Here is a 10,946-nt window from a genome sequence, read left to right as displayed (position 1 = left end):
CCAGTAAATCCACTGACATGAACCTGTCGCATTTAAACACACTTAAATGCCATCGAACTGGGCCGGGATCGAACCCGCAACCTCGAGCATAGAAGGCCAGCGCTATACCATCTACGCTACCGAGGGCGACTAAAAGATTGTAAAAAAAAAATGCAAAATTGTAAAAAAATTTGCAAAATTGTAATTTTGTAAAATTTTGACTCGTTCCAAATCTTAAAGCTTCATTACTAACGTAAGATCTATGGAATATAATAAATGACCTGAAATTCGAAAAATTACAATCAACTTCCGCCCAATCAAGTTTAGTTTCATTTTGATATTCGATTCTGCACTATGGAATCGATGGTTGAGGGTCGAATGCGGTAACTTGCGTTGGGAGAAATGTTGTGCACAGGTCAACTAATTTAATGTGAACACGAAGTGCGTATAACAAAGTGGACAGACGCACTAATCGCATTGCAAGTATTTATTAAAGCAGAGAATTTATCTGTAACTTTGTATCGAATGGAGTATTACTCATTTTTCTAACTAAAATTTTTGAAACTAAGTCTGTTGCGTACATTTTAATTTCAGTACGATTTATATTCCAACGTAATTCCATTGCAAAAGGAATTATAGTAAATGAATCTGAATATTCGAGAAGTAAAAGTTTAATCACATTTCCCTCAGTCATATTCGATATTACAGTACCTCGATACTGGATTCTCACACTGCGGAGTCGGGAAGTCAAGTCTCGAAGTTGGCCTAAACTTCGAGAGTTTCGTAAAGCGAAGTAAAGTTTTGTTTTGGAGAAACGCTCTAAACAGATCTATTAATTTAATTGGGCCACAAAGTATACGAAACTAAAATAAACTAATCGCATTCGAACTATTAAAAAAAAGCACAAAATTTATCTTATCTTTGTATCTAATGAAAGTTTACAGTTTCCCCCCCCCCCATTTTTGTAACAAATATTTGATCGAAACGCAATGTATACGAAAATAATGCACACGAATTTCATTATATTTGAAAAAGCACAAAATTTAGCTGTGTCTAATGAAAGTTTTATATATGTAACTAGAATATTTGAAACTAGATGTTCCTCTCGCTTGTATCAGAGAAATTTAATTTTAGTATGTCTAAAAAGCTTGAAAAATCAATATGCATTTCGAACGAAATCTCAGTCTTACGAACTATGTAAATACGTACAGACAAGGAGGCTTCCTCTTCTCTCGACGCTGGAACAACTAGCAATGAGGAGCTGCCGTGAGAGACAGTTGTTCCTACCCCTGCTGTTCTATAGATGACGTTCCAATTAGAAGTACTACCCCCCCATATGCACGATGCAATAATCACTAATACAATAATTATAAAGTTAATAATAATATATTCTGTTGTAAATACAATTTTATTGCTCAATTATAAATTAAATCTAATATTGGTGAAATTGGTTTAATGATTGTTTATCAAATTAAGTAAATTTTCAATGCTGTTCTTTGTACAATTCCACGAATCCTAGAACTAAAAGTCGAGAAACGAGTTTTACTTTTTACTAACTAAACAAGTCACCTGATGTGTAAATGCAAAATAACTTTAATTTTTATATTAAATAAAGTGATAATAGAAACCATAAGTGCTTGAATAATTTACTACGTTCGCCTCCTGTATAGTTTTATACATTCTCTTCCGTGCTGCTCTGAAAGAACGATGACGCAATTGCAAAATTTGGGGTGAATACCACAGTCTAATAGATACAGTCACGCAACTCATACGTATAAAATATGCCAACATTTGACAGCTGGCGCGACAGTAGCCCTCTAGCGGCAGGCAAGTTAACAGTGTGCACACGACATATGATAACACATCAGAAAACGGGTTTTGCGTAATTTATTTTATATTTTTATGCTATAAATTAAGTGTATATGTTCTTATTAATTTTACTTTAGAATCCTAGAAGAATTTCACACGCAGTTAATCTACAAGTTTCAGTAGCTGGGAATAAACGTAATTCTTTCTGCTCCTTACAACTGAATCTTGGCCCTGATCACGTATCATGCTTTGAAAGAATATAACTGTTCGTACGTGGACGGTTAATTCAATTCATTCCTAAATATGTTTATGAATCATTGGAACTCTATATTTACTGTGAGAAGAGTAAAAATTAGTAGCTTCAAAATTGTAGGCCATATCTCGTAGGGAACATCGCGTGGTGAACTCCTCTCCCTATTTCCTGAGAAATTAACTATTTTCCATACCGCAAATTGGGGTAACCTCGGCCGCTGAGGTAAACTTGAAAATAAAAAAGGAGAGGATTTAAATCTTAATATGACAGACATTGATTTATGAAGTTCATTATTTTTCCATTTCTTAAGAACCGGTATTTCCTTTATTATTTTGAGTCACATATAGTGCTGATATTATGGTGTAAATTTGTATGGCAAGTTTACCGCATTTTACATTACATTTCCAGTTTTCACACATAAGCTTAATTTTAACTTATCCTACCTATATAATACGTAATTTACATGCACTTACTGTTGATATGACGTAGGTGAGAACAAATAAATGAACACACAATTTTGTTGAAAAAATGGTAACTTCAATATTAACTCAGAAAATGTAGGCCTAATTTTATTTTCAGAGCAGAAGTGGTGTAAGTCAAAAATGGGTAATGAGGGTTAAAGTAAACATTCTGTAAAATACAGCGCAAAGTAGCAGTTAATATTGAATTTATTTAAACTATTAGTAGTCAGTGAATAGCACGAAGGATATATTAATTGCTACTTTGCGCTGTATTTTACAGAATTTTTACTTTAAACCCCATTACCTAATTTTGACTTACACCACTTCTGCTCTGAACGGCTCAAATAATCACTGAGAATGTAAAATCAACACCAATAACAGTCATGCAAATTATTACAGAAAAGATTGCTTTTTATATTAAATTTAAAAAGGCTCTTTTATTTCTTGAGAACTTAATACGTCTGCCACAGGAATCTACACCAACACATCAGAAATTTTATCGACACAGTCCGGATTTATTCAAGAAGTGAATATTTCGCAAAAGGATTACAATACTCCATGAATTCTTGAAAAATTAACACCATGATCCCTACTTGAATGCAATATAAAATTCAACTTCTGAAAAATATAAAAAATGAACACGAATACAAAAATTATGGAATTACTTGCATTAAAATCTCTAGATACATTATCCAAAATCGGAATGGTTACATATTTACACATATGATCTCTACAAAAAAAATAAGAGGTATTTACTTTGACATGCAAATAGGTAACTGATAACCAATAAATGTTTTATAGAAAACAATACGTAGGCTACCTACAGCGTGGACTATTGGTTACGACTGATTTATGATTTTCTCTTGGTTTTTAGGGAATCTGAAGAACGACAAATTCGGAGATTTAAACTTGTTGTTACTGCAATTTTCGTCATTGCACACATTGCCTTTATTCCGACGCATGATTAAAACGTTTATAACATCTCGCATCCCTTTAAAGCACGTGCTGGCTGAACGAGATTGTATCAACCCTATTACCAGTGCCTTGCCTGCCGCTTGGGCGCTAGTGTCGCGAATGTTGGCAAAAAAAGTGTTGAAGTTGCGCGACTGTAAGTATTAGACTGTGGTGAATACTATACAGCGTATTCCGAATCTCACCTGTCCGGTGGCATCAATGACGTCACGTTGCAGCAAAATAAGGAACAAAACTGCTGGAAGGATCGATGGCTGTCATGGCGACTGTACAAGTTGTTGTCTGTGCTATGCTAGCAAAATTTTGCGAAATTTTCGTACTGCCATCTCGTTCAAAGAAAAGAAAGCATAAACAATTTATTTCTTGAACCGGTAGTAATAACGGGTCCGTTGACATGTTCGCTCATAAGCCATTAACATATTGTTTTTACGTTGTGCTCATTACAAACAATACAGCAGAACACACCGCCATGGCACAACAGTGCACGATGTTATTCGTCTGCTAATTCCCGCCCTATACAAGAACCAATCAGATTCACTGATGGCGGCTGATGGAGACTGCCACCACCTCTGCAAGTTGATGGCACCGGTGCGACACCGGTGGAGCATCAATGACGTCATCGGTGGAATTCGGAACACCGTGATGCCATCGGATTGCTCAGCGGTGAGATTCGGAATACGCTCAAAAGCACCCCTATTTAACTAGTATTATTTGAAAGTAACAAAAAATTATAACTTTTGCTTTATTTCGATTGTCATAATACATTTTTTTTTCAAATATTTATTATTCATTTATACATGTATTTACTTGCAATTAAGATTCTATTTTCTGCTTCTCCTGAAAAACGTTCTACGTTGCACTTGCGTCATTGTTCCTCCAGAGCAGCGATATCTCTATTCATTTTCCCCTTTATAGCTCCTCAAATTCTACGTTCTTCTTTCTTCTTTCTCTTTTGCTTCCTGTTCTTCTCTTCTCTTACATTTTTCAGTTTTTTCATCAGGAGTTGTGACTTATTTGAGCAGTTGAGAGCAGAAGTGGTGTAAGTCAAAAATGAGTAGTGAGGGTTAAAGTAAACATTCTGTAAAATACAGCGGAAAGTATCTATTAATATTGAATTTATTAAAAACATTATTAATCAGTGGATAGCACGAAGGACATATTAATTGCTACTTTGCGCTGTATTTTACAGAATTTTTACTTTAAACCTCATTACACAATTTTGACTTACACCACTTCTGCTCTGAAAGGCTCATTTATTATAGACATATTACATATATATAGGCTATGTACTACATGAACCGTTTTCATTTTATTATCACTCCATAATATACTGTACTAACGTGTATTTTTCTGGGTATAGGCCATACAGGTTTAACATTGTCATAAGAAATGTATGTATAACAACAAAGAAATGACTTAATCGGTGTCTCATGTTTAGAAATTGGTAGGCTTTGGCTTAGTAACAGTAAATGATGTTCTCTTGTTTTACAAAATGTCAAAGTCTGCTAATTTCTAAACATGGGACACTGATTAAGTATATTTCCTCATTGTTTTTATGTATAGGTTTCATATGGCTATGTTATGCTCTATACTCAGAAAAACAAACAATACATAAATACAAAATGAACCGTAAGTAATGTCATTAATTTCAGGGAATTATTCCTTGAGATATTTCAAACAAAAAAGTTTAATACAATTTTGTTCGTTTTTGGTTGAGGACTGAGGTCGGGGGAACGTGCAGACCATGGAATTGTTGATATGCGTTATCAATTGTTTCATTATGTTCTTTCATTAATAATTAAAAAACTAAGGATTTTCGGACATATGTTTATGTGAACTTTTTTTCTTGTTTTTGTGTGAGGAACATGCCCCCAAGGTTTGTCAAAGTATTTCTGAAACACCCTGTATATGCATTTAAAAGGGAAAAACCCCTCAAAATGTGCATTTATGCAAAACGAATAAACTAAAAATCATGATAGGCATAGATCCATTTTTAATTTTTCAGTATGTCAAATCAATAAAAACATGCAATTGCATGACTTTTCGCGGCCTAATAATGAATAACAATGTGCCAACTTCATATTATCAAAAGGAAGTAATTGAGGCTGTCAGAAGCAAATGGGTGTAAGTGCACTTACGTTATTTTCCATAAAATGTGATTAAAAGTTACCAAGCATTCGTAAATTCCGCGGAGTTTTAATTTTAAATGTTAATGTGTGACGTGGTTAAAAGATATAGCCCTTTACCACTGAAATGTTAAACGCTTTAGTTTATACTGTACGCACTTAAATCATTTTTTTTTTAAATATCACTTACACCCCTTTGTTTCTAACCGCCTCAAGTGATTTAAGGAAATTCCAATGATTACGTGAAACGTCTATACTAGAATTGCAGCAATAAAATTAATATGTAACACTGTAATGTATTTTACTTGATATTCATATATACCCAATGTTTCCATGATTATTGTGTGAAGTCGACCTGGTTGGCGAGTTGGTATAGCGCTGGCCTTCTATGCCCAAGGTTGCGGGTTCGATCCCGGGCCAGGTCGATGGCATTTAAGTGTGCTTAAATGCGACAGGCTCATGTCAGTAGATTTACTGGCATGTAAAAGAACTCCTGCGGGACAAAATCCCGGCACATCCGGCGACGCTGATATAACCTCTGCAGTTGCGAGCGTCGTTAAATAAAACATAACATTTTAACATTTGTGTGAAAAACCTCTACCATGGGAGAACACGAGCCACAGTGAAATTTCTAATGATCGACAGAGTATTTCCTCATGCCTCCTTGTTAATTTGATTTCTTAATGTCATGATGTGACAAGTGACTTCATTGTCGAAGGTGTTTAAATATATTCAGTTTTGTTTATACGAAATTAGGATCCCAGCTCTAAGGTAATTTGTTTTGTACAGTTTACAGTTATTTTCCCCCTTTGTTGTGTTGCCAGATTAATGAAATACGTGGAGTTTCATATTAATTTAAATTATGGCTTTGAATAGCAGCAATACGTACAGCAATGCCTTATCATTCCGTACAATAGTTATGCCTGTCCGTTCACCACACCCAATATGGTTTGGGCACAGTCTAGTTAGTATATACAGTCACGAAGCTCAATACGTAGTAAATATGCATCCCTAGATAGTTGCTAACCACTAGGATCGCTAATATCGCCTCATTACAGACAATGCGAAATAGTACCGGCACAGTCTATTGTTCCTAGCACCCTCGCAACTCAAGCTTCGTGACTGTATATCAACGAGTTAGGGTACGTACACGTTGGAGCGACGATAAACGACAAAAGATGCAGTGATGCTATATCAGAGAGAATTGAAGCATGTATTGTCATTGAGGTGTGCATATTGGAGTAACGATGAAAGCGAAGATACACGATGAAAGCGACGAAAAAGAAAAGTTCCATTTTCTTCGCTCTTGTCGTTTATATGATCTCTGATTAAGATAATATTAATCTGTATAATCACCGGTGGTTATGAATATATCCGAATATTAATTGATTTATTATTATTTCGGCATATTAAATTAATTATTGTAGATATTGGCAAACTGATCAGTTGTGTATTTATTGGTCATATGTTATGTGATCACAAGAACCAATCACAATACAACGAATTTATACTATCTTTGGGATGAGAAACGGGTTTAATTTTGTAAGTATTTAAGTTATATTAACCTTGAACTTAGCAGCTGATATTTCCTATATATCTTCTTTCATTAAGTGGCTGCATAGAATATCTTCTACTGATAAATCAAAACGATCGTTGCTCCAACGTGTACGTACCCTAACTCGTTGCTGTAAATACTAGACTGTGGTTTGGGCGTGTGCCATTCCTTTTCTACTGCATGTCGCCATATTCACAGTAGACTGTGCCATCTTCACATTATGAAAGGTACTAGGTGAGATCCGCAGTGTAATTTTAGTTCTGGGGATTCTTCTCGGAACAGCTTAAGTATCGCTAATCTTTCATTATTATTCAATTTCATGCCATTCATTCTGTTTCGAAGTTCATTTCATTTACTATTACAGCACTACGTATTCTTCGCCTTTTAATTTTGATTTTACATATATATATATACCAAATTCTACATGGTATAAAATACTGATTTCATAGACAAAACGCTTATATATTCACAAATATTGAAATAAAAATACCTAGGTCCCACCGAGATTTGAACTCGGATCGCTGGATTCAGAGTCCAGAGTGCTAACCATTACACCATGGAACCCGACGCAAAATATCATGAGCTCGAAGAAGTGTCTTACTTACACAACCTTGATTGCCTGATATGATAATGGAGCAGTGATTAAATGAGAATGTTGCGAAAAATAAGATTTAAAGAGGAAAACCTGTGCTAAAGCTTTTTCATCTCTTTGAAATTACAAGCATAGACTAAACAAAACTACGTTAACTTCCTTTTCTTATCCTTTCAGGATTTGGCATCTCGAACTGTTTGAGACTCAAATCCATTTATTATTATTATTATTATTATTATTATTATTATTATTATTATTATTATTATTATTATTATTATTATTATTATTATTATTGCTGAAACTAGCGCTGAGATAATTCCGGTGATTTCGGAAGTGAAAATCGAAGGGATTTTTTTTTTTTTTTTTTTTTTTGGAGATGCAGTTGATCGTATATGCAAGGCATAACAAAAGCCTAAACCTGCCTAAACTAACCAAACCTAACCTGTCACAGATTCGTATATGTAAGATGTATAAGCAGAATACCTCAGAGCTAGTTTAGCTTCATTATTATTATTATTATTATTATTATTATTATTATTATTATTATTATTATTATTATTATTATTATTATTATTATTTTAAAATTCTTTCTGCCACAGCCAACTGCCTAAATGACAAAGAATACTATACAAATTTATATTTCTTGATACAACAGTTGTAACAGTAACAAAGGTTCAATTTGCTAATACATGATAGTATGAGAAAAATTATAATAGGACTATACAATTTGGTCCTCAGTTTATATAGTATAAATGATTGTTTAATATTTCAATACAACCTTTCACGGTAAAGTGCTATATCTAAACAAATTTGCATTTAGTGATTTATCCATTTGCTTATATTCAACTGCTTTTTTTATTTGTAGAAAATGTTCAGCTCAATTCTTATATTCTTTATTTCCCACAGAACTGGGCAGAAAAAATTATAGTTTATTTAAGGGGTTAGGTACAGCTTAGAGTAAAATTTTGGAAATATTTAACATTTTTTTCCTCCATTACTGTATATTGTACAATAATGAAAATTAGTATGTGTAAAACGCTGTCCTTCTACTATATTATGATAAACATGTTTTTACGATTAAATATATATATATATATATATATTTTTTTTTTTTTCAAAATTCAAAGTACACTGTGCAGTGATGAAGCGTTTCCCTCATAACTAAAAAAGTATCCAACATTCTGTGATGAAATTTTTTGTGTGTATTTATGCATGCCAGATCTACAATATGATGCAAAATCACTCCTGTACCTTTGATAGATTGCCTGATAAAAAATAAATTCATTTAAAAAAATTGTCAAATATCTAATACAAAATTAAAATATATATATATATATATATATATATATATATATATATATATATATTGTTTATTAAGGAATGTAGTTGAAAGAGCAGGATACTGTAAATATGAGTTCAGCAATAAAATAAAAGAGAGAGAACATGAAAAAGTTAACAAGTTTATGAGTTACGAGGGAAACGCTTCATCACTGCACAGTGAACTTTGAATTTTGAAAAAAAATATATATATATATATATATATATATATATATATATATATAATTTTTTTTAAATCGTAAAAATATTTTTTTTTTTTTCAAAATTTTACTGCTGTAAGCTATACCTAACTCCTTAACGACGCCCGCAACTGCAGAGGTTAGGCCTATATCAGCGTCGTCGGTTTGCTGGAATTTTGTCCCGCAGGAGTTCTTTCACATGCCAGTAAATCTACTGACACGAGTCTGTCGCATTTAAGCACACTTAAATGCCATCGATCTGGGCCGGGATCGAATCCGCAACCTCGAGAATAGGAGGCCAGCGCTATACCGACTACGCTACCCAAGCCGAAGAGAAACTGCGTAGACATTTGGAAACAAACCACCCCGAATGTAAGAACAAGAACATACATTTTTTCAACGTATACTTGAAGGGTTAAACAGTGTCACAATACGTTGGTAAAAAGTGCTAAAAACAGACAATGAAAATGCTACAGAGGCGTCATACCGGATGAGTTGTGAGGCGAGGAACAACACCATTCTTCATATTAGCAATTTGAAAGTATTTTTTTTAATTATGCATGTAATTCTTGAAAAAAATACAAGCAGTTTATGAATACTAATGTATGTTTATGAACTCATGGCTATGTTATAATTAATGTAGTTGTAGACATAGAGTCAATATTAAATACGTAATGGAAGCATATTAAATTTATATCCATATTAATGTAGCGATTAATTTAATTTAATTTAATTTCAGGATCCGTGAATCTTTTTTTCGACTCGAAAGGGATCCGCGATGAAAAAAGTTTGGGAACCACTGTACTAGATTATTTAGCATCGGTGGGATTGGTGATAACGAGATATTTGGCGAGATGAGGCCAAGGATTCGCTATAGATTACCTGGCATTCGCCTTACGGTTGGAAAAAAACTTCGGAAAAAACTCAACAAGATAATCAGCCCAAACGGGAATCAAACACACGCCCGAGCGCAACTCCAGATCGGCAGGCAAACGCGCTACCGCTTCAGCTACGCCGGTGGGTAATTCTTCGTTCTTAATAACTACAAAAATGTTCTGCTTTTCATCTGACAACCCTATGTATCATAAATCCATTGTTACAAATGTTATAATTAAAACTGTGATTGCACATTTCTACTGAATATTTTAGTATGAATATCACGCACATTACATAATTTGTTTACAGAAACGAATTCGGGTTTTGGGGATGATCGTGATGATGATAAATAATAACGGCAATGCCAACAAGTACGAATACTTGAAGAAACACACCTTATTTTTTGTTACAATACCGCGAAATAGCTACATAAGCATGTAGCAGATAAGTTTAAACTTCTTCAGTCTTTATCTATATTCACAGTACGTAATGAGTATCGGCAGTTTGCAAGCGTTTCATAACCCTGACACTGAAATCTTATCAAGAGTTATAAAAACTAGACATCTGCATCCAAGTTACGTCATTCACAGACTAAAAATACAAGGCGTTCTGCGTTACCGACCGATCTCGAAACAGCGTAATCGACGTGCGCTAATTTCTTGAGCCTAATTTTAAACACGACCCCATAAAACAGGAACATGTGTTCTACACAAAATTCATCTGTTCCTAAGTTACAAACTATATGTGCGATTTTAAATACATTATTTCACATATAAAACACGTTATTAACTCTTTAAAAAAATTTC

The 10,946-nt window shown here is 33.7% G+C and overlaps 1 non-coding gene across 1 annotated transcript; it reads right to left on the bottom strand.

Moving 5' to 3' along the window:
* Positions 1 to 7,647: 7,647 nt before the first annotated feature.
* On the bottom strand, positions 7,648 to 7,719 carry TRNAQ-CUG (transfer RNA glutamine (anticodon CUG)). The gene has a single exon. It is a non-coding gene; the product is annotated as a tRNA-Gln (tRNA).
* Between the last annotated feature and the right edge of the window lie 3,227 nt (positions 7,720 to 10,946).

The sequence above is a fragment of the Periplaneta americana genome, chromosome 8 (assembly GCF_040183065.1).
Source record: "Periplaneta americana isolate PAMFEO1 chromosome 8, P.americana_PAMFEO1_priV1, whole genome shotgun sequence".
NCBI lineage: Eukaryota > Metazoa > Arthropoda > Insecta > Blattodea > Blattidae > Periplaneta > Periplaneta americana.
This window is presented reverse-complemented; position numbering and strand designations above follow the sequence as displayed.